The sequence below is a fragment of the Eubalaena glacialis genome, chromosome X (assembly GCF_028564815.1).
Source record: "Eubalaena glacialis isolate mEubGla1 chromosome X, mEubGla1.1.hap2.+ XY, whole genome shotgun sequence".
Classification (NCBI taxonomy): Eukaryota; Metazoa; Chordata; class Mammalia; order Artiodactyla; family Balaenidae; genus Eubalaena; species Eubalaena glacialis.
In genome coordinates, this window is record NC_083736.1 from 57,075,418 (window position 1) to 57,100,281 (window position 24,864).

Here is a 24,864-nt window from a genome sequence, read left to right on the forward strand (position 1 = left end):
TGTACGTTCTCATCAATAGAATATTTTGTCACTGCAAAATAAGTGACAAAAATTTACAAAACATAAGGGAGAAATGAACAATCTACAATTACAGTGGATAATTCAACACTGCTAAACTAACTTAACAGTTGATAGAAAGACATAGAAAACCAGGAAGGCTATAGAAGAACTCAACATCATCAGACAATGCAATTTTACTATTTGTTTAGCATTCAAACTCCAGCAGAATATAGATTCTTTGCAAATATCCAGGAAACTAGATAATCAATATGGTCTATATCACGTACACGTGAACAAATTCCAAAATTTTAAATGAACTGAAATCATACAAAGTGTATCCTCCAAAGCCTATGGCATCAAATTGGAAGTTAAATACAGAAAAATAATAGGAATATCAACTTATACTTAAACACTAAACAACACACTTCTAAATAATGCATGGGTCAATCATTAAATCACAAGGGAACTAAAAAATGTACTGAACTAAATAAAAATGAAAATACAACATACCAAAACTTGTGTGACACAGTTAAAGCAGTGATAAGAGGGATATTTAGAGTACTAAATATATGCATAAGAAAAGAGAAACAATTTCAAACCAATAATGTGAATTCCCACCTCAAGAAACTAGAAAAAAATACCACACAAAACAAGTATGAGGAAGGAAATAAAGATAAGAACAGAAAATTAATGAAATTTTAAAAGGAATGAATCAATAAAAGAAAAAACTGTTTCTTTGAAAAAAATCAATAAAAAAGACAAATCTCTAGCAAGATTGACAAAAATTAAAACAAATAAATATCAGGAATGAAAAGCAGTTATCACTACACATATTACAGACAATAGGGTATTAAAATTATAAGCAACTACACAGATAAATTTAACAACTTATGTGTAATGGTACAATTTGTAGAAAAAATACAAACTACCACTAGCCATCTAATATGAAATACATAATTTTAATATCCCTTAACTATTATGGAACTTGACTTTGTAATTTAAAAACTCTCTAACAAGAAATTTCCACATCCATATGGTTTCAGAGAATTCTACCAAATATATAAAAATTAATTAAAATAAATTCTAAGCCATCTCCTTCAGAAAAAAAGGAAGAAAGAATACCTCCCATTCTATTTTTGAAGCTAGTAATGTCTAATAACAAAACTGGGCAAAGAAAATATTTAAAAAGATTATTACACACAAATATCCCTTATGAATTTAGACACAAAAATTCTTAACAAAATATTAGAAACTAAAATGCACAAATATATAAAAACAATTACACACCAGGACAAAATGTGGTCTATTCCAGGAGTACAAATATTTTAAAAGTAACCAATGTAATAAACCATATTAACAGAGCAAACTCTAAATATCACATAATCATATCAATCAGTGTAGATAAATCATCTGACAAATGTCAACTCAGTTTTAGGATAAACTCACAGAAAAATAGGAATATAGATGAACTATTGATAAGTTGATAAAGAGCACATACAAAAAACCTACACTAGTATTATACTTAATAGTGAAATGCTAAATGCTTAGTGCTGGAAGTTCTAGCTACTATAATAAAATAACAAAAGTAAACAATGTAATACAGATCAATAAAAAAAGAAAACCATCACTATTCATAGATAACAAAATTGTCTACACAGAAAATCCAAAAGTGTCTATGAAGACAAAAGTCTCCTCGAACAAATAAATGAATTCAAAAGATTGCAGAATAAAGATAATAAAGAAAAATTCTATTTCTATATGCTAGCAATGGGGAGTGATACTAAACATACAATGCAATTTATGATTGTTCAATAAAATGAAATACTTAGGTATAAATCTAACAAAACATGTGCAGGACTTGTATGCTAAAAATGAAAACATGGTGATGAGAAAAATCAAAGAATATCTAAATAAATTGAAAGACACCATGTTTATGGATTGAAAGATCAACATAATAAAAATATGAATACAGATTTAACACAATTTCTATCAAAATCCCAGCAAGAGCTTTGTAGTTATAGACATTATTCTCAAAGTTATTAGAAAGGCCAAGTAAATGAAGTAGGTAAACTAATTTTGGAAAAAAGAGAACAAATTACAAGATATTTTGCCTTGATATTAATTTACTGTGAGTGATGTCACTATAATAGGGTAGTGATACACTCTTTGTCTCTCCCCTTCAGTCTACAACCAATAAAACATCCATAACTCAACAAAGGTGCCTTTGCCCAACACATCAGGACGCTGGAGAATTCCACACATCTGTACATCTAGAGGTTTGTGTACTAGAACACATAGAGGAGGCAGAACCAGAGGAAGAGCAAAATGGGTGTCTGTGATCCCAGACCCCTGGACATGGTGGCTGAGCCTGAAGCCCCAGGAAACCCAGTAGCATCTGGAAAGAGAGTACACATGACTCTAACCTCACAGCCACAGCAGTGCCAACAGCCACAAGGAGCCAGTCAGCAGCAACAGGGGCTGCAAGTCCATCCCTCCAGTCACAAAATTGCCCACAATACTGCCTAACCTTGCCTTCAGGAGTAGCACCCACAAATTTGGCAACCCCAAACACAGCAGACGTACCCACAAACTCAGATTCCACCCACCCTTCCCCTCCCCTCATGGCAGCAGAGCCTATGACTCAGGAGGCTCCAAATGTTTTGAAAGTGCCCACCATCCCAGTGCCCCCAGCAGTGATATCAGCAACACCAGCAGTAGCAAAGCACCAACAATGCTGAATTCACAAGCACTGACAATGAGGGCGCCACCAGGCAACATCTCTGACAGAGTTGGGGGAGGGTAGAAAGTGCCAATTTGCAAATATAACCAAAAGCAGCTCAGGTAAGAAAAACCAAAAACTTGTGCTATAGTGCAACATACCAGAAAACAAACAAAAAGACCTCTAATTTCTAACCTGTTGAATCATTACAATCAAGTCAAAAAAAAAAAAAAAACTTTACCTAAAGAGAAAAGGTGCTAACTACTTCCAATGACCTGACATAGGAACACATCATCAAGCACTATTGAGAACCACAGTATAACAAAAAGACATGACGATTCTCCAGAAACCAAACTTAAAGTTACTTTATTGTGATCTAACTGATAGAGAATTCAAAATAACTGTCATGAAGAAATTCAGTGAACTTCAAGATTCTGAAAGGCAGTTCAATGAGATCAGGAATAAAATTAATGAACAAAAGGAACACTTTAACAAAGTTATTAAAACTCTAAAAAAAAAAAAAGAAACAAATTCTGGAGCTGACAAACTCAAAAAATGAAATGGAGAATGCATTAGAAAAAAATGGAAATGGAGCAAACCAAATGGAAAAGAAAATTAGCAAACTCAAAGATAGAAATCTAGAACAGGTAGAAGAGGACAGAGAATTTAGACCTGAAAATATAAAGAAATTCTACAAGAAATATCTCCCTCTATTAGGAAGAGCAACATTACAATAATGGGTAGCCCAGAAGTAGAAGAGAGGCAGAAGGGAACAGAGAGTATATTTTAAAAAATATTTGTTGAGAACTTCTCAAACCTGGAGAAGAAACTGGATATAAAATTCTATGAAGCTAAGATGACACCATATTACCTTAACAAAAAAAGACCGTTTTCCAAGACACATACTGAAACTGTCAAAAGTCAGTGGCAAAGAAAGAATTTTAAAGGCAGCCAGGGGAAAAAATGATAACCAACAAAGGAACCCCACTAGGTTATCAGAAGATTTCTCAGCAGAAACTCTACAGGCCTGGAAAAGTGGAAGGACATACTCAAAATATTAAAAGATAAAAACTGTCAGCCAAGAGTACCTATCCAGCAAAGTTGTCACTCAGATATGGAGAAATGAGGCTTTCCAAGACAAACAAAAGCTGAGGGAATTCATCGACACAAAAAACCTTCCTTACAAGAAATGTTGAAAGGAGCTCTTCTATCTGAAATGAAAAGGAAGAAGTACACAAAACCCTGTATAAGGTTATAAATGGACAGAGAAAATCAGAAAATTGGAACTCTATATCAGAATAGGTTGTTAAATACTTAATAATATCACAAAGGTTAAAGGGAAAAAGGTTGTAAAAATAACTTGAGCTCTTTCAATTTTTGAACAAATTCACAATATCAAAAAGGACAATTTGAGACACCAAAAGCATAAAAGTGGAAGGGGAAAAGGACAGAACCCATATAGGAAAATGAAGTTAAGATACTGTCAGCAAAAAAAGGTCAATTTTGTCTATGAGACATTTTATAGAAACAAAACATAAAGCTAAAGCAGAGACAAAAAACATTAAAAAAGAGGAAATGAGAAGAACACCACAAAACTACTAAACTAAAATGGCAGACAAAACACAAGGAAAAGAAACAATGGAGAAACAAGAAAACAAAAGTTAAAATGGCAGTACTGAGTCCTTATTTATCAGTAATCACCTTAAATGTAAATGGTTTAAATTAAGCAATCAAAAAACACGGAGTGGCTAGACCCAACAATACTTTGCCTCCAGGAGGCACATCTCAGTTCTAAAAACAAACAAAGACTCAAAGTGAAGGTATGAAAGCTGATACTCACAGTAAACGGCAATCAAAAGGAAGTGGGTATAGCCATACTCATATCAGACAATACAGACTTCCAGCCCAAAAAAGGTAACAAGAAATAAAGTGGACATTATATAACAATAAAGAGGACAATTCACCGAGAAGACATAAGAGTTATTAATATATATGAACCTCACATAAGAGCATCAAAGTATAAAGAGCAATTATTAACAGACCCAAAGGGAGAAACTGACTGCCACACAATAATAGTAGAGGACATTAACGCTACACTTACATCAATAGATACAACATCTAGACAGAAAGTAAACAAGGAAACAGTGGCCTTAAAGGAAACATTAGACTAGAGGGACTAGACGGATTTCTACAGAACATTCCATCCAATGCAGTAGAATAATATTCTTCTCAAGTGAAAATGGAACATTCTCAAGTGTAGGCCATACGTTGGGACACAAAAAACAAGATTAAAATCTTATCAAGCATCTTTTCTGATCACAGCGGTATGATACTAGAAAGCAACTAGAAGAAGAAAGCTGGAAAAATCACAAATATGTAGAGACTGAACATGTTACTGAACAATATTGAGTCAACAAGGAAATCAAAGAAGAAATTAAAAACTACTCAACAAAAATGAAAATACAGCATACCAAAATCTATGGGATGCAGCAAAAACAGTACTAAGGAAAGTTGCAAACCTACAACCAGAAATAAGAAAAATCCCTAATAAACAATCTCACTTTACACCTAAAGTAAGTAGAAAAAGAAGAAAAAATGAAGCCTAAAGTCAGTAGAATGAAGGAAATAATAAAGATCAGAATGGAAATAAATGAAATAGAGGTGAAAAAGACCCATACTTTAAATCTACAAGATATTATTGAAAGAAATTGAAGAAGATACAAAGAAAGATATCTCATGCTTAAGTACTGGAAGACTTAACATTGTCAAGATGTCTATATTACCCAAAGCAATCTACAGATTCAGTGCAATCCCTATCAAAATCCTACTGATATTTTTCACAGAAATAGAACAAAAAGTCTTAAAACTTAGGCAGAATCACAGAAGACTCTGAATAGCCAAAGCAATCTTGAGAAAAAAGAACAAAGCTGGAAGCATCACACTCTCTGATTTCAAATGATATTACAAAACTATAGCAATCAAAACTGCATGGTATTGGCAGAACAACAGACACAGAGATCAATGGAACAGAATTGAGAGGACAGAAACAAAACCACCCATATATGGACAATGCATTTATGCCTAAGGAGCAAAGAACATACAATAGAGAAAGGATAGTCTCTTAAATACTGGTGTTGGGAAAATTGGACTGCCACATGCACAAGTGTGAAACTAGATAATTATCTCACACCACACACAAAAATCAAGTAAGAATCAACTCAAAATGGGTTAAAGACTTCAATGTAAAACCTGACACTATAAAACTAGAAGAAAGCATAGGCAGTACGCTCTTTGACTTCAGATTTAGCAATATATTTCTAGATATGTTTCCACAGTCAGGGGACACAAAAGCAAAAATAAACAAATGGGACTCCAGCAACCTAAACAGCTTCTGCCCAGCAGAGGCAACCATCAACAAAATGTAAAGATAGCTATAGAATGGGAGAAGATATTTGCAAATCATATATCTCATAACGGTGTGATATCCAAAATCTATGAAGTCATACAACTCAACAACAACAAACAAACCCCAATTAAAATATGAACAGAGGGGGAGACCTTCAAAATGGTGGAGGAGTAAGACATAGAGATCACCTTCCTCCCCACAAATACATCAATAATACATTTGCATGTGGAACAACTCCTACAGAACACCTACTGAACGCTGGCAGAAGACCTCAGACTTCCCAAAAGGCAAGAAAATCCCCACATACCTGGGTAGGGCAAAAGAAAAAAGAAAAAACAGAGACAAAAGAGTAGAAATGGGACCTGCACCTCTGGGAGGGAGCTGTGAAAGAGGAAAAGTTTCCACACACTAAGAAGCCCCTTCACTGGTGGAGACGGGGTGTGGCATGGGGAAAGCTTTGGAGCCATGGAGGAGAGTGCAGCAACAGGGGTGCAGAGGGCAAAGTGGAGAGATTCCCGCACAGAGGATCAGTGCTGACCAGCACTCACCAACCTGAGAGGCTTGTCTGCTCACCTACTGGGGCAGGAGGGGGCTGGAAGCTGAGGCTTGGGGTTCAGAGGTCAGATCCCAGGGAGAGGACTGTGGGTGGCTGCATGAAGACAGTCTGAGGGGACTAGTGTGACACAGCTAGCCAGGAGAGAGTCCAGGAAAATATCTCGACCTGCTGAAGAGGCAAGAGACCATTGTTTTGGGGTGCGTGAGGAGAGGGGATTCCATGCCCGTGTGCCCACAGAAGGCAGAGCACCACCTAAACGAGCTCCAGAGATAGGCACAAGCCACAACTAACAGCTCAGACCCCAGAGATGGGCATGAAAAGCTAACGCTGCTGCTGCTGCTACCAAGAATCCTGTGTGCAAGAGCAGGTCACTATCCATACACCCTCCCTGGAAGCCTGTGCAGCCCACCACTGCCAGGGTCCTGTGATCCAGGGGCAACTTCCCCAGGAGAACACATGGCATGCCTCAGGCTGTTGCAACATCATGCTGGCCTCTGCTGCTGCAGGCTTGCCACGAATTCCAATTATGACTATAATGCCCCTCTCTCCCCGCCGGCCTGAGCGAGCAAGAGTGCCATAATCAGCCATGGCTTTAACCCCCTCCTGTCTGGGCAGGTAACAGATGCCTGAAGGAGACATACATGCAGAGGTGGGGCCAAAACCAAAGCTGAACCCCAGGAGCTGTGCAAAGAAAGAAGACAAAGGGAAATTTCTCCCTGCAGCCTCAGGAGCAGGGGAGTAAATCCCCACAATCAACTTCATGTACCCTGCATATGTGGAATTCCTTAATAGACAACTAATAATCCCGAAATTTAGGCGGTGGACTATGGGAGCAATTGTAGACTTGGGGTTTGCTGTCTGCAACTGATTTGTTTCTGATTTTTGTGTTCATTTCGTTTAGAATTTAGTGCTTGCTATCACTGGTGGATTTCTTTATTGGTTTGGTTGCTCTCTTCTTTTTTATTACTATTTTTTTATTTTAATATTTTTTCCATGTTTTCTTTCTTTCTCCCTTTTCTTCTGAGCCATGTGGCTGACAGGGTCTTGGTGCTCCAACCTGGTTCAGGCCTGAGCCTCTGAAGTGGGTGAGCTGAGTTCAGGACATTGGACCACCAGAGACTTCCTGGCCCCACAAAGTACCAATCAGCAAGAGCTGTCCCAAACATCTCCCCCTCAACACTAAGACCCAGCTCCACCCAACGGCCAGCAAGCTCTACTGCTGGATGCCCAATGTCAAACAAATAGCAAGACAGGAACACAACCCCACCCATTAGCAGAGAAGCTGCCTAGAATCATACTAAGTTCACAGACACCCCAACACACTGCCGGACTTGGCCCTGCCAACCAGAAAGATATGATCCAGCCCCAACCACTAAAACAAAGGCACTAGTCCCCTCCACCAGGAAGCCTACACAAGCCACTGAACCAACATTACCCAGTGGGGGCAGACACCAAAAACAATGGGAAGTGCGAATATGCAGCCTGCAAAAAGGAGAACCCAAACAAATAAGTTAACAAAAATCATAAGACAAAGAAATATGCAGTAGATGAAGAAGCAAGGTAAAAACCCACCAGAGCAAACAAATGAAGAGGAAACAGACAGTCTACCTGAAAAAGAATTCAGAGTAATGATAGTAAAGATGATACAAAACCTTGGAAATAGAATGGAGAAAGTACAAGAAACGTTTAAAGAGCAAAAAAATGATAAATAACACCTAGAAGAATTAAAGAGCAAACAAACGATAAATAACACAATAAAGGAAAATTAAAATTCTCTAGAAGGAATCAATAGTGGAATAACTGAGAGAGAAGAACTGATAAGTGACTTGGAAGATAAAATACTGGAAATAACTACAGCAGGGCAGAATAAAGAAAAAAGAATAAAAAGAACTGAAGACAGTCTCATAGACCTGTGGGACAACATTAAATGCAACAACATTTCAATAATAGGGGTCCCAGAATAAGAAAGGGTGTGATAAAATATTTGAAGAGATTATAGGTGAAAATTTCCCTACCATGGGAAAGGAAATAATCTGGTCCAGGAAGCACAGAGAATCCCAAACATGATAAATCCAAAGAGAAACATGCCAAGACACATATTAATCAAACTATCAAAAATTAAATATGAAGAAAAAATATTACAAGCAGCAAGGGAAAAGCAACAAATAACATACAAGGGAATCTCCATAAGGTTAACAGCTGATCTTTCAGCAGAAACTCTGCAAGCCAGAAGGGAGTGGCAGGACATATTTAAAGTGATGAAAGGGGAAAACCTACAACCAAGATTACTCTACCCAGCAACGATCTCATTCAGATTTGACAGACAAATTAAAACCTTTACAGACAAGCAAAAGTTAAGAGAATTCAGCACCACCAAACCAGCTTTACAACAAATGCTAAAGTAACTTCTCTAGTCAGGAAACACAAGAGAAGGAAAAGATCTACAATAATAAACCCAAAACAATTAATAAAATGGTAATAGGAACATACATATGTATAACTAACTTAAATGTAAATGGATTAAATGCTCCAACAAAAAGACACAGACTGCCTGAATGGAAACAAAAACAAGACCCGTATAAATGTTCTCTACAAGAGACCCACTTCAGACCTAGGGACACATACACACTGAAAGTGAGGGGATGGAAAAAGATATTCCATGCAAATGGAAATCAAAAGAAAGCTGGAGTAGCAATTCTCATATCAGACAAAATAGACTTTAAAATAAAGACTATTACAAGAGACAAAGAAGGACACTACATAATGATCAAGGGATCAATCCAAGAAGAAGATATAGCAATTGTAAATATACATGCACCCCATATAGGAGCACCTCAATATATAAGGCAAATGCTAACAGCCATGAAAGGGGAAATTGACAGTAACACAAAAAATAGTAGGGAACTTTAACACCCTACTTTCACCAATGGACCAATCATCCAAAATGAAAATAAATAAAGAAACACAAGCTTTAAAAGACACATTAAACAAGATGGACTTAATTGATATTTATAGGACATTCCATTCAAAAAAAACAGAAAACACTTTCCTCTCAAGTGCTCATGGAACATTCCCCAGGATAGATCATATCTTGGGATACAAATCAAGCCTTGGTAAATTTAAGAAAATTGAAATCATATCAAGTATCTTTTCTGACAACAACACTATGAGACAAGATATCAATTACAGGAAAAAACATGTAAAAAATACAAACACATGGAGGTTAACCAATATGCCACTACATAACCAAGAGATCACTGAAGAAAGCAAAGAGGAAATCAAAAAATCCCTAGAAACAAATGACAGTAAAAACACGACAACCCAAAACCTATGGGATGCAACAATAGCAGTTCTGAGAGGGAAGTTTATAGCAATCGAATCCTACCTCAAGAAACAAGAAAAATTTCAAATAAGCAACCTAAACTTACCCCTAAAGCATTTAGAGATAGAAGAACAAAAAACCCCGAAAGTTAGCAGAAGGAAAGAAATCATAAAGATCTGATCAGAAATAAAGGAAAAAAAACCGGAAGTAAACAATATGAAATATCAATAAAACTAAAAGCTGGCTCTTTGAGAAGATAACAAAATTGACAAACCATTAGCCAGACTCAACAAGAAAAAAAGGAGAAGACTCAAGTCAACAGAATTAGCAATGAAAAAGGAGAAGTAATAACTGACACTGCAGAAATACAAAGGATCATGAGAGATTACTACAAGTAACTATATGCCAATAAAATGGACAACCTGGGAGAAATGGACAAATACTTAGAAAAGCACAACCTTCCGAGACTGAAGCAGGGAGAAATAGAAAATATAAACAGACCAATCACAAGCACTGAAATTGAAACTGTGATTAAAAATCTTCCAGCAAATAAAAGCCCAGGACCAGATGGCTTCACAGGTGAATTCTATCAAACATTTAGAGACGATCTAACACCTATCCTTCTCAAACTCTTCCAAAATATACCAGAGGGAGGAGCACTCCCAAACTCATTCTAGAAGGCCACCATCACCCTGATACCAAAACCAGAAAAGATATCATGAATAAAGAAAACTACAGGCCAATATCACTGATGAACATAGATGCAAAAAACTTCAACAAAAGGCTAGCAAACAGAATCCAGAAGCACATTAAAAGGATCATACACTATCATCAAATGAGGTTTATCCCAGGAATGCAACGATTCTTCAGTATACGCAAATCAATCAATGTGATACACCATATTAACAAATTGAAGGAGAAAGACCATATGATCTTCTCAATAGAGGCAGAAAAAGCTTTTGAAAAAATTCAACACCCATTTATGATTAAAAACTCTCCAGAAAGTAGGCATAGAGGGAACCTACCTCAACTTAATAAAGGTCATATATGACAAACACACATCCAACATTGTTCTCAATGGTGAACAATGGAAACCATTTCCTCTAAGATCAGGAACAAGACAAGGTTGCCCACTCTCACCACTACTATTCAACATAATTTTGGAAGTTTTAGCTATAGCAATCAGAGAAGAAAAAGAAATAAAAGGAACTTAAATTGGAAAAGAAGAAGTAAAACTGTCACTGTTTGCAGATGACGTGGTATTCTACATAGAGAATCCTAAAGATGTTACCAGAAAACTATTAAGGCTAATCAATGAATTTGGTAAAGTAGCAGGATTAATTAATGAACAGAAATCTCTTGCATTTCTATACACTAACAATGAAAAATGTGAAAGAGAAATTAAGGAAACACTCCCATTTACCATTGTAACAAAAAGAATAAAATACCTAGGAATGAACCTACCTAAGGAGACAAAAGACCTGTATGCAGGAAACTAAAAGACACTGTTGAAAGAAATTAAAGATGACACAATAAGATGGAGAGATATACCATGTCCTTTGATTAGAATAATCAACATTGTGAAAATGACTACACTACCAAAAGCAATCTACAAATTCAGTGCAATCCCTATCAAACTAGCAATGGCATTTTTCACAGAACTAGAAGAAAAAAATTCACAATTTGTATGGAAACACAAAAGACCCTGAATAGCCAAAGCAATCTTGAGAAAGAAAAACAGAGCTGGAAGAATCAGGCTCCCTGGCTTCAAACTATGCTACAAAGCTACAGTAATCAAGAGAGTATAGTACTGGCACACAAATAGAAATATAGATCAATTGAGCAGGGTAGAAAGCTCAGAGAGAAACTCATGCACATATGGTCACCTTATTTTTGATAAAGGAGGCAAGAATATACAGTGGAGAAAAGACAGTCTCTTCAATAAGTGGTCCTGGGAAAACTGGACAGCTATATGTAAAAGAATGAAATTAGAACACTTCCTAACACCATACACAAAAATAAACTCAAAATGGATTAAAGACCTAAAGGTAAAGCCAGACACTATAAACCTCTTAGAGGAAAACATAAGAAGAACACTCTTTGACATAAATCATAGCAAGATCCTTTTTGACCCAACTCCTACAGAAATGGAAAGAAACACAAAAATAAACAAATGGGACCTAATGAAACTTAAAAGCTTTTGCACAGCAAAGGAAACCACAAACAAGATGAAGAAGCAACCCTCAGAATGGTAGAAAATATCTGCAAACAAAGCAACTGACAAATGATTAATCTCCAAAATATGCAAGCAGCTCATGCAGCTCAATACCTAAAAAACAAACAACCCAATCCACAAATCTTCAGAAGACCTAAGTAGACACTTCTGCAAAGAAGATATACAGATTGCCAACAAACACATGAAAAGATGCTCTAATTTACCATCACTAATGACTAATTCTTAGATAAATGCAAATCAAAACAACAATTAGTTATCACCTCACACCGGTCAGAATGGCCATCATCAAGAAATCTAGAAACAATAAATGCTGGAGAGGGTGTGGAGAAAAGGGAACCCTCGTGCAGTGTTGGTGGGAATATAAATTGATACAGACACTATGGAGAACAGTATGGAGGTTCCTTAAAAAACTAAAAATAGAACTACCATATATGACCCATCAATTCCACTACTGAGCATATACCCTGAGAAACCCATAATTCAAAAAGGGTCATGTACCACAATATTCATTGCAGCACTATTTACAATAGCCAGGACATGGAAGCAACCTAAGTGTCCATCGACAGATGAATGGATAAAGAAGATGTGGCACATATATAGAATAGAATATTACTCAGCCATAAAGAGAAACGAAATTGAGTTATTTGTAGTGAGATGGATGGATCTAGAGTCTGTCATACAGAGTGAAGTAAGTCAGAAAGAGAAAAACAAATACCGTATGCTAACACATATATTTGGAATCTAAAAAAAAAATGGTTTTGATGAACCTATGGGCAGGACAGTAATAAAGACACAGACATAGAGAATGGTCTTGAGGATACAGGGATGGTGAAGTGTAAGCTGAGATGAAGTGAGAGAGTAGCATTGACATATGTACACTACCAAATGTAAAATAGATAGCTAGTGGGAAGCAGCTGCATAGCACAGGGAGATCAGCTGGGTGTTTTGTGACCACCTAGAGGGGTGGGATAGGGAGGGTGGGAGGAAGATGCAAGAGGGAGGGGATATAGGGATATATGTATACATATAGCTGCTTCACTTTCACTTTGTTATACAGCAGAAGCTAACACAACGTTGTAAAGCAATTATACTCCACTAAAGATGTTAAGAAAAAAGAGAGAAAGAAAGAAAGAAAGGAAGGAGGAAGGAAGGAAGAAGGAAAGAAAGAAGGGCATCCCTGGTGGTGCAGCGGTTAAGAATCCACCTGCCAATGCAGGGGATACAGGTTCGATCCCTTGTCTGGGAAGATCCCACATGCCACGGAGCAACAAAGCCCGTGTGCCACAACTACTGAGCCTGCGCTCTAGAGTGCACGAGCCACAAGTGCTGAGCCCGTGTGCTGCAAGTACTGAAGCCCATGCACCTAGATTCTGTGCTCCGCAACAAGAAAAGCCAGTGCAATGAGAACCCTGATCACTGCAATGAAGAGTAGCCCCTGCTCGCCCCAATTAGAGAAAGCCTGCAGGCAGCAATGAAGACCCAACACAGCCCAAATCAATCAATCAATCAATCAATCAATCAATCAATCAATCAATCAATATATGAACAAAACAGTTGAGTAGACATTTTCTCAAAGAATACATACATATGGCCAACAGGCACTTGAAAAGTTCAACATCACTAATTATTAGGGAAATGCAAATCAAAACCAATGAGTTATCACCTCATGCTGTGTGAACGGCTGTTATCAAAAAGGCAAGAAACAAGCATTGGAGAGGTTGTGGAGCAAAGGTAACCCTCATACACTTTTGATGGAAATGTAAATTGTTTCAGCAATTATGAAAAACAGCGTGGAGAATCCAAGCAAATGTAACCCTCATACACTGTTGATGGAAACGTAAATTGGTTCAGCGATTATGGAAAACAGTGTGGAGAATCCTCAAAAATTTAAGAGTAGAAGTACCATACGGTCCAGGTATTCCACTTCTCTTTATTTATCCAAAGAATACAAGAACACTAGTTCAATATGATATATGCACGCCTATGTTCATCACAACATTATTTTTAATAGCCAAGATATGGAAACAACCTAAGTGTTCATCCATAGATGAATGGATAAAGAAGATATGGTATATAATTATAATGGAATACTACTCAGTCATTAAAGAAGATGAAGTCTTGCCATTTGTGAAGACATGGATGGAACTTGAGGTTATTATGCTAAGTGAAATAAGTCAGATGGAGAAAGACAAATACCATATGATTTCACAAATGTGGAATAAAAAAACTCTAAAAGTAAAACATAATAAATGAACAAACCAAACAAAAACAAACATACAGATACAGAGAACAAATTGGCTGCCAGAGAGTAATGGATAGAAAAGGTCAAAATGGGTAAAGGGCGTCAACTGTATGGTGACAGATTAAAACTAACCCTTTGGTGGTAAGCACACTATAGTGCACACAGAAGTTGAAATATAATGTTGTACACATGAAACATATAATATTATAAACCAATGTTAATGCAGTTTAAAAAAGTTTACTACACTGCAACAGTAATCAAGACTGTGTGGTATTGTTGGAGGGATATATGCATAAATCAATGGATTAGAAGAGAGACCTCAGAAAAAGACCCCAAAAATATGCCCAATTGATTAGCTTATAAATGTTTTCATTTCAGGATATATTTAATTTATATAAAAGTTGCAAATATAGTAGAGACAGTTCCCATAACCTCCACATCAATTTTCCATATTATTACAGCACATTTGTCACACTTAATGAACCAAAATTGATACAGTGTTATTAAGTGAAATAGACACTTTACTCAGACTTCCTCAGTTTTTCCCCAATATCATTTTTCTGTTCCAAGATCCTACACTGGATATCACATTACGTCTAGTTATCACGTCTCCTTAGGCTCCTCTTTGTTTTGACAGTTTCTCGGACTTATAATGTTTTTGGTGACTTTAATAATTTCAAGGAATATTAGTCAGGCATATTGTAGGATGCTGTAGAATAACTCTCTATGTGTCTAACGATTTTTTTTCTTATGACTAGAGTGGGATAATATGTTTTGGTGAGGAAGACCAAAGAAATTGAATTCCATTTTCATTACATCACATCAAAGGTACATACTATTAACATGGTGTCACTGTTGATATTGACCTTTATTACAAAGCTAATTAGTGTTTGTCAGGTTTCTCCACAATATAGTTCCTCTTTTTTCTCCTGTTCCATACTCCACTCTTTGGATGAAAGTTATTATGTGCAGCCCATACTCCTCCTCCTTGATGTGCCAGAAAGTAAGGGATTGCTCAAAACTTTGATGGCAGTATGTCAAAGGGGCACAGGAGCCAATTGAAAAAGCTCTGAATGGCCAAAGCTGGAACAATTTGAACAAATAAATTAATAATGCAGTATTGGACTATTACACAAAACATGAAATAATTATCCATGAATCCAAACTGATATTAATAACTGACTAAAAACAAAGGAAGGAGATGAATCTCCCTTAAAAAAGAATTTCAAATAATGTATGTACTACTTAACCCTCAAGTAGTGGGAGTATAACTCTCTACTCTGTAAGTGCAGGCTATATATAGTGATTTTTCTTCCAAAAGAAAAACAGTAACTTCACAGTGGACAGACCTGACAAACACTATTCATCCCAAATGATCAAAGTCAACATCAATAGTGGTAAGTCATGTTGATAGTATGTACCCTTGATATTATTTAATAAGTATTCTGTGTTCTTCCTCCAAAAAAATGCACTCCCTCAGTCTATTTATGACAAAATCATCAGGTAAATCACAACTGAGGGAAATTCTACAAAATGCCTGACCAGTACTCCTGAAAACTGCCAAGTTTATCAAAAACAGGGAAAGTCTGAAAACTGTCACAGCCAAGAGGAGCTTAAGGAGACATGACTGCTAAATGTAATGTGGTATTCTAGATGGGATCCTTGAAGAGAGAGAAGATATTAGGGAAAAAGTGAGGAAATCTGAAGAAAGTATAGACTTTAGTTAATAATAATGTATCAGCATTGGTTCATTAAGTGGGACAAATGTATCATATGAATGTAAGATGCTAATAGGGAAAACTGGGTACGAGGTATACAGGGACACTTTGTACCATCTTTGTAATAATTCTGTAAATCTAAAACTGTTCTAAAATTTAAAGTTTATATAAAAATTGTAAAAAATGAATTATTGGTAAAAACAAATGAAATAAGTAATCAAACAATTCCAAGTTAACCATTGTTATCATTTTGGGATATTTCCTTTCATTTTCTTCTTATAGGTTTTCCACCTACAAATATACACATAATGTTTTACAAAAGTGGAATCAAACTGTATGCAGGGTTCTGTATAAACTGAAAAATTTACACAGAAGAAGATAATATAAATATATACATATTATTTGGGTCCTGATTTAGCATTATAGTTATCAAGAACATATGCCTATCATTAAACACATTCTTATTATTTAAATAAATTAAAGATAAAAATATTCCAAAGACCATATAGATCAGTTATCATCTGATACAATAATTGGAACAGAATAGACAATCAAAAAATGTTAAGTAAATTAAATGGAATCTTCTATCTTCCCAGAAGCTCACATTGTTTCCTGGACCATATAAGACATGCTATTTACTTAAAAATAGATTTAAAGACAACTTTGAAAGATACTTTAACATTAACTTGGAAACCAAACCCAGTGTTTTTTTGATTTTTAGTTTTTATACTTGCTTAAATCTGGTAAATATAAATGTCATAATCTGTTTTGAGTAAAGTTTGAAAAATAAAGATGTGTAAAGAAGTAAAAAATTCACAGTTACCCCACTCAGTCGTTTCTTAATGTTCTGGCACACTTCTTTGCCAACTTTTTCTAAGCACTTTTTTAAAGAAAAGTTTATTTTAAGGATAAAAAAAAATCCTATGCCTTCCTTGTTTATGATGTCATCAGAGCACTTTTATTTTCATTTTTTTTTTTGGATAATAGGGTCCTTGCAGAGGGAGAAGACAATGCTAAGGTTTGAGAAATTGAGTCAGTGGAGGGGGTGGGAAAGGGTGGGGATGGCAGGAGAGAGGGGTTTGGAGCAGAGTGACCATCCCTGTTTTGCCTAGGACTGAGGATTCCTGGAATGCAAGTCTAAAACCAGGAAAGCCTAGACAAACTGGTGAAGCTGGTCATCCTAGCAAGGAAAGGGGATTCTTACATTAGATTTTATATTTTCTGGGCCTTCCATAAGTGTCACAGAAGATATTCTATAGATTCAAATATACTACCATAAATGGAAAGCTGGCTCATTTATGATTACTCACCTGATTATCCAGGCAGTGGTCTCATCAAGGAAGCTTGGCGTCATGGTCCACCACAGAACTGCCTTTCTGAGTTGGAGTAGAAGTCATCACCATTTTTAGATCCTCCAAAACTGCATCATTCCAGCTATTGGATATTCTTCATCTGTATGAAGAGTTCTCACTAAGAAAAAAAGGTCTAAAATTTAATTCCTTTCTCCCTATTCATGCTTCTGACTGCCTCTCCCTTTCTCTCCTCCAGTAATAGTTTGGTAATTATCCTTACCAACAGCACATACTCTAGCACTCTCATCAGAACTTGTCTTCTCTCACCCCTCACTTCCCTAGCCTACTTCCTCCTCAAAAGACCACAATTTTAAATGAAATTAGAAATACTTGTTGGACACAAAAATGCATCCTGTATACTGGGATGACAGTGTAATGAAGCAAGAATTCAAGGCTAGTTTCTACTGCTTTATCAGACAAATTCATGGACTGGAAATTAATGCACAATGATCACTCACCCATCATTCTTTTTATTCTATGGCAATATGATAAAATTAAAAATACTGACTCATCACTGTTTTAATTTACTTGCAGGTGACCGGCTGGTTTCATGATACTCCCACTTAAGAATCACGCACACAAGATATTTGTATGAATCCACACATCACCGAAGGTCTGAGAAGCAGAGTGGGGTGGGGATTAAGTCACAACAAGATATGGGAAACAACTTAACACTGAACATTTACAACCTAAATGCTGTCCAACAATTCTACCAGCAGCAATTTTTCACATGTCCACTTCTGTAGGCTCCATTCTTGCACCTTCTTCCATGGCCCCATTCATCACTTCTAGATGTTTTGCTTCCCCTCTTTCTAGGCACCTTTCCCTGAGACATCGCCCACCACACATACAACATGTACTCACATCACTACCGCCCCACATCTATCTTAAGTTAGGCTCTGCACCTTCTTCTACACAGGCTGATTAATGGGCTCTGCCAAACAGTGGACCACACTTTAGAAGCACAAAAGAACCAGCAGAGGCCTTAAATGTTTAATATGTTTAATATAATGATTCTCCTTTTCCCCAGTATTCTCTTAGGGAGGAAGAGATCAATAAAGATACTTATTTCCACACTGGTATGAGTTATGACACTCACTATAGAAGACAAAGCAACCATAGTATATTCCTTTTAAAATGTTTTCCTCTCTCTATTACACAACCACATATATACTCAAATTTCCTACAATGAAGAGATATTAGTTTCATTAAGAACTAAAACATGTTATTTCAAAAAATAGTTTTTTAAAAGATATTTCTGCACAAGCCAAACTTATGAACTGCATCAAATTAACTGATCTGAAATACACACACATATATGCAATTGAAATCATGACACAGGGATGGCCATGGTATCCTGTTGCAGAGTAATATGTTATTACACAATCTTGTTTTTGCATAAGGAAAAAATGACAGAAACAAAAGACATACACACACATACATGTAGGTATGTCCATGAAATTTATAGCCAAAATTCATATGATTGGAACTTTTGTAACATAAGGTTCCTCCCAAATATTGTATTGTAAGATCCCCTGTCTGAGAGGGTTTTAATTATTAATATATATTCATATAAATTAATGCATACTTAGGAGCTTGGGTATGTTGCAAAATTATTATTTGGCAAATACCTTGTGCAACATATTGCATTAGTGTTCCACATTATTTTCTACCCCTCCCTGTGAAAGGATTATACTTTCCTACTCTATTGATATCAAGTTTGATATTTACATATTCCATGTCTAAGCTCTTAGAGACATCTTTGCATGGTTCTATCATTCCTCCTCATTGTATAATAAGAGCAGCTGGTGTCAGATAAGGGCTGCTCCTCCAACCTAGATTCTAGAATGAAAATGATGTAGAGAACAACCCCAAAGCCAACAAGTAATGTGAACAAGTAACATTTTTTTGTTATTGTAAGTTATTGAATTCTTGGGGCTGTTTCTTCTCAAAGCATAAACTAGCAAAAACTAATAGATCATGGTAACTCTTATTTTAGAATATATCTTGGAATTATATATTACATTCACATTGACACCTGAAAGAAATTCCAAACTGTGTAAGCTGAAGTTTGAAATAGTTACAAGTTCTGTTGATGTGGGGCGGCGGGGGGGTGGGGGGGGACTGGCAGAAAGAGTGACTTTGCAGCCATTTTGCAGCTTCAGACCACTAGGAAAAGACCTTCTACCAACCTAAACTCTTGAAGTCTATGCCTGTGAGGTATATTGGAGTCATCAACCTAAAGTAATCAGAATATAGGAAGTTCAAATTTCACTGTGAACTCTTTTAAAAAATATTCTGTGGGTCATACATAACTTGTAAAGCATCATAATACCCTCTAACTGGAGTGAAATTGCTCTGTATTCCAATTTAATGAGAGGAACATTAAATTGGAATGTTTATTAACATTCCAATTTAATGTTTATTAACATCCCTTGGCAAATCTTGTTTAGGGAAATAAGTAATTAATAGTATTAGGCTAAGTAATAGTAATGTGTCACTGCATTAATAGTATACTTACATAATAGGAAGCCATTATGAACAGGCTTAACATCTGTGAGGACTGGAAATAATATGCTGGCTATAAGAACTTCACAATTTGAAAAGGGTGGCCTTTGTCAAAATACAGAGTGTTTTAAAATATACTCATTTCATTCTTAAAAGTTTCATGTTACAAACCTATGACAAGATGTTAAAAGGACAAATCTTATGTAGGAGAAAAACTTAGTGAATAGATTTGCATACTCTGAAAAAAAGCTCATGCTTGAGTTTTTCAAAATTATGTTTCAATTACAAAAGTAATACATAGTATAAAAATCAATACCAAACGCATATGTAAAAAAGTGAAAGTCTCATTTCACCTCCACCGATGTGAATCCCACCCCTCAGAGGCAGCCATTATTAAAAGTTTGGAATCTATCTATCTACACACACACACACACCCAAATATATACACATCTATAAATAACATAAGCTTTTTCCTAAACTATACATTTTATTCAATTATTTGCTTTCTTTACTAATCATTATAACAGAGACATCTTTCCATGTCAGTACATCCAGCTCCTCCCTCACTGTTTCTCAAAGTTGCATAGTATTACAGTGTGAATACCTCCATAAAATATTTGACCATTACCTTTTTGTGAGTGCTTAAGCTATTACAAATATTTTTTTTCTTTTACCAACTATGCTGCAATGAATATTCTCATACATTATCAATTTAAAATATTGCAAAAAAATCCACAATCCAGAAGTAATGCTATTAAACCCTAAACAAGATCTGATAATTTGGTCTCCTTGCTCAAATGGGAGAAAAATTCATGAAGATGTCGACATGAGCACTCTTAGGTAGCACTCTTAGGATCGTGATGGTGATGAGGTAATAATGATAACTCATATTTAGTGAGTACTCATGTGCCACACACTTTACACTTTTAAACTTATTTACTTGTCACAAAAACCCTATAAGGCAGCCACCACAATATCTCATTAATTCTAAGATTCATATCTTTTAATGTTCTACACCTCTGAAATCAAGATGTGCATTGTTTTATTTGGAAGTGATTTTTCTGCCATAGTGGCACAAATCATAATAGGGTAGCTTACTATTGATTGGATTTGATAATACACAGTATCGTTCTTATTTCATAGATGAGGAAACTGAGGTTCTGAGGACTAAAGTACCCTATCCAGCATCAGGCAGCTAGTAATTGGCAGAGGTGGGATTCTTACCCAGACAATCTGACTTGAATCTGTGCTTTTAAATGCTCTTCCTGAAGTGCAAGAAAGTGGAACAAATGTTGAGCAACAATCCACCCCCCATACACACACACCAAAATTTAACACTGGTTACAACTGTCCAGTAGATTTAGAGATGATTTTTATTTACTAACACTCTTCCATAATTTTCCAATTTTCTACCTTGAACTAGTTTTTTTTTTAACTTATGGAAAATCCCGTACACTCATACAAAAGTAGAGAGAATAATAATAATGAACTCCCCCATGTTCCCATCACCCAGCTTCAATAATTATCAATCCATCTATCCCCTAATCCATTAGTCAATACCAATTATTTTCAGGCAAATCCCAGATATCATATTATTCCATATGTAAATATATCTGAATTAATTCCTAAAGACAAAGATTATTTTAAAACATAACCATGATCCTATTTTCACATAGAGAAATAACAATAATTTTTTAATATCATAGAATATTCAGTGTCCAGATATCCCTAATTGCTACTACAAATAAAGCTTAATGAACACATTATATGTATGTGTGTGAGTATGTTTACATTTCTATTAGTAATTGTGTTGGATAAGTTCCTCAGGTAGTATTTCTAGGCCATAGAGTAACAGGTTTTCAGATTTGTTACATAAACCAAATTGCCTAACACAAAATTGTTTTGCTAACTTACACTCTTAACAATACTGTTATTTAGTGCCAGTTTTCCTAAACCCTGCACAACACTGGGGATAAATGATCTTTTTCCATTCTTGTCAATCTTAATATGCTATCCTTTTTTATTCATGTGCGTTTATTATTGAAGGCAACTGACTTTTTCAAAAGATTACTGCTCGTGTGTGAATAGTGTCTTCTGATTCTTTGCCCATTTTTCCATATTTTTAACAGCTCTTTGCACCTGTCAGGAAGGCTAGCAGAGAACTGGCTCAGGAGCCAAACAGCTTACATTAGAATTCAGGTTCTGGAGCAACGAAAAAGTGTAAACAGGAAAAGAAAGAACAAGAATAAGGAGGAAATAGAGAGTGAGAGAGGACAAGCAAAACAGGAACCGCGCGTCTCAGGGTCCTCCCACCTCACTGGCCCTGTTCCTTGCTTCCATTTCTCATTCCCCCACCCCCACCTCTAGCGGCATGCTGGTCAGGTCAACGTCCCCCTGGACAAAAGAAGAATCATAAGGAACTGTGTCCAATCTCATCTTCCCTTACTGACTCCCACCAGGTTTTCAAATCTAACTTACCGGGCAGTCGCTGTCATCAGGCTGCCTGCCACGCTCCACTTCGCCAAGGTCTGTGCCCTTGGCCACAGGATCTAAGCTTTCTGGTAGGCTCCAGCTCGCCCAGGCAGCCCAGCCAGTGCCCTATTGGTGCCAGGGCCATCCGCTAACCTGTCACCAGCACTTGCTCCCACAGCATTCACTGGAAGCGCAGACCCCAGCTCAGGTCAGAATCCCTACACCCAGTTTGCGTCCAGAGGTTCCCACGTGACTTGTTTCCCAGGCAATGATTCCTTCCTCCCGGATGTAACCCACCCTAAGGAATGCGGAGAGTGCTTCCCAGAGGTACAGCTCAAACAGCTATGACTAGCGAAATGCAGCATAGCCTGCTGGAAGTGTTGTCTATTTCTATGGCATTAAACTGGGAATTATAAAGAAAGGAATGAAAGGAATTGGAGACTTTCACCAAGAACTATGCATAGCGCTGTATTGTTAGGATTCTTAGGATGAGTGTGTGTTATTTTGTAATTAAATCAACAAAGGGAAAACAAATTATAATGAATAAATAAAAATGGATTATGTATACAGGAAAATCCAACGATTACAGCACCCTATGTAGCTTTAGAAATATGTAATGTTTTATAAGAGGGGTAATAGCAATGTGCAAATGTCCGTTCAGAATTCAAGCAGGAAGAATCTTCACAAAAGGGATTTTGAAAAGCCCTCTTTTACGGTCAGAGGGCCTAGGAGAATCTGATATTCTGAGCACTTCTGTCAGAAAGACAGAGCTGCTGCATGTTGAATGTATGTCAGAGTTAACCAAGACAAAGAACCTCTTGTGATCAGTAATAATGTCAAGTCCCTAAAGAAGAAACAGAGAAAGCCATGAAGATCAAAAATTAGGAGACTCAGACTTTGCAGAAAGATTAAGCACAGGGACTCTGAAGCCATGCTACCTTGGTTAGAATTCAGATCTGCTCTTTACTAAGTTATGGGATTTTTGGCAAATTGCTTTATCTGTGCCTCAGTTTCTTCATCTGTTAATGGCTTGTCATAAAAATTAAATTAAACAAGTTAATATTTAAACAATGTCTGGCTAGTGGGAAGTCCTATGTTTGTTAAATAAATAAGTAAAATGTGGAACACAGAGAGCCAAAATGTGCCAGAACAGACCTATTAGCCACACTTAGTAATAGGAACCACATGAGTAAACTGTTTACTGAGTTCATTGTTATGGAGTCAACAAAGCTTTTTGGCATTCACATAAAGTTTAGAGATGACCAACTGCACTAGCACCAGATGGGCCTCACCTGTGTATCAGAATCAAGTTTTGGTACTGAGGATGGGTTAAACCAAGTAAGCATCCCCACTTATACAACTATGTTCTTATGAGATCCATTTATGTCTTGTTCTGTTAGAGCCTTGGGCAAACACAAAATGTCCAGCCACCTATCATTCCTAAGTAGGGAGGGAATACAAGAAGACCCTTAGATATGATGCAAATGAAGCATGTCTGGCACATGGTAAGATCACAAATATTTTTAAAAATCATATCTTTTGAAAAAGTCTTAGGGATTTTTTTTATTGGAGTAAAATTGCTTTACAATGTTGTGTTAGTTCTGCTGTACGATGAAGTGAATTAGCTATATGTATACATATATCCCCTCCCTCTTGGACCTCCCTCCCACTTCCCCAACCCACCCATCTAGGTCATCACAGAGCACCTGATATAGCTCATATTTCCCTTCTCAGAAGCTTATGTCGCTCTATAAACAAGTAACAGATGTGCCATGAACATTCCTTCTTAGAGGGCTCAATGGTCTAAACTTTTTCAAACACAGCACATTCTGTTTCCAGCTCCCTACTCACCCTGCTTTGGGGCACAGTGACAATCATTTTAGTTAAAGTAAATCAGGGCAGTTAAAAAGAAAATGCTCTCTTAAGATAAAAAGGCTCCAGTCATTGGCTCAAAAGGAGTAGGATCTAAGTTTGTTAATCAGATAGTAGGAGAGAGGGATGGGAATACTATTAAGAAAATTAGCCCTTGAGGTCTGCACTGTGCAATATAGTGACCACTGGCCAGAGGTGACTCTTTAGCATTTGAAATGTAGCTAGTTCAATTTGAGATGGAATGTTAGTATAAAATGCACACCAGATTTCTTAGGCTAATTACAAAAACGTAAACTATTTCACTCATAACTTGCTTTTTTATATTGATTATATGTTGCAATGATAGTAATTTGGAAATAGTAGATTAACTAAAAATATTATTAAAATTAATTTTACTTATTTCTTGCACTTTTTAAATATGACTGTTAGAAAATTTTAAATTGTAAACGTGGTTCACTTTA

At 36.4% G+C, this 24,864-nt stretch overlaps 1 long non-coding RNA gene across 2 annotated transcripts in view; it reads right to left on the reverse strand.

Annotated features, from left to right (window-relative positions):
• Positions 1-22,764, reverse strand: part of LOC133082521 (uncharacterized) — a 238,941-nt gene extending 216,177 nt beyond the window's left edge. For both annotated transcript variants that reach the window (XR_009698959.1, XR_009698960.1), the window contains exons 1-2: positions 22,538-22,764; positions 17,510-17,669 (exon numbers count right to left, since the gene is read on the reverse strand). This is a non-coding gene — a long non-coding RNA (uncharacterized LOC133082521). The remainder of the gene's footprint in view (positions 1-17,509; positions 17,670-22,537) is intronic.
• Positions 22,765-24,864: the final 2,100 nt, after the last annotated feature.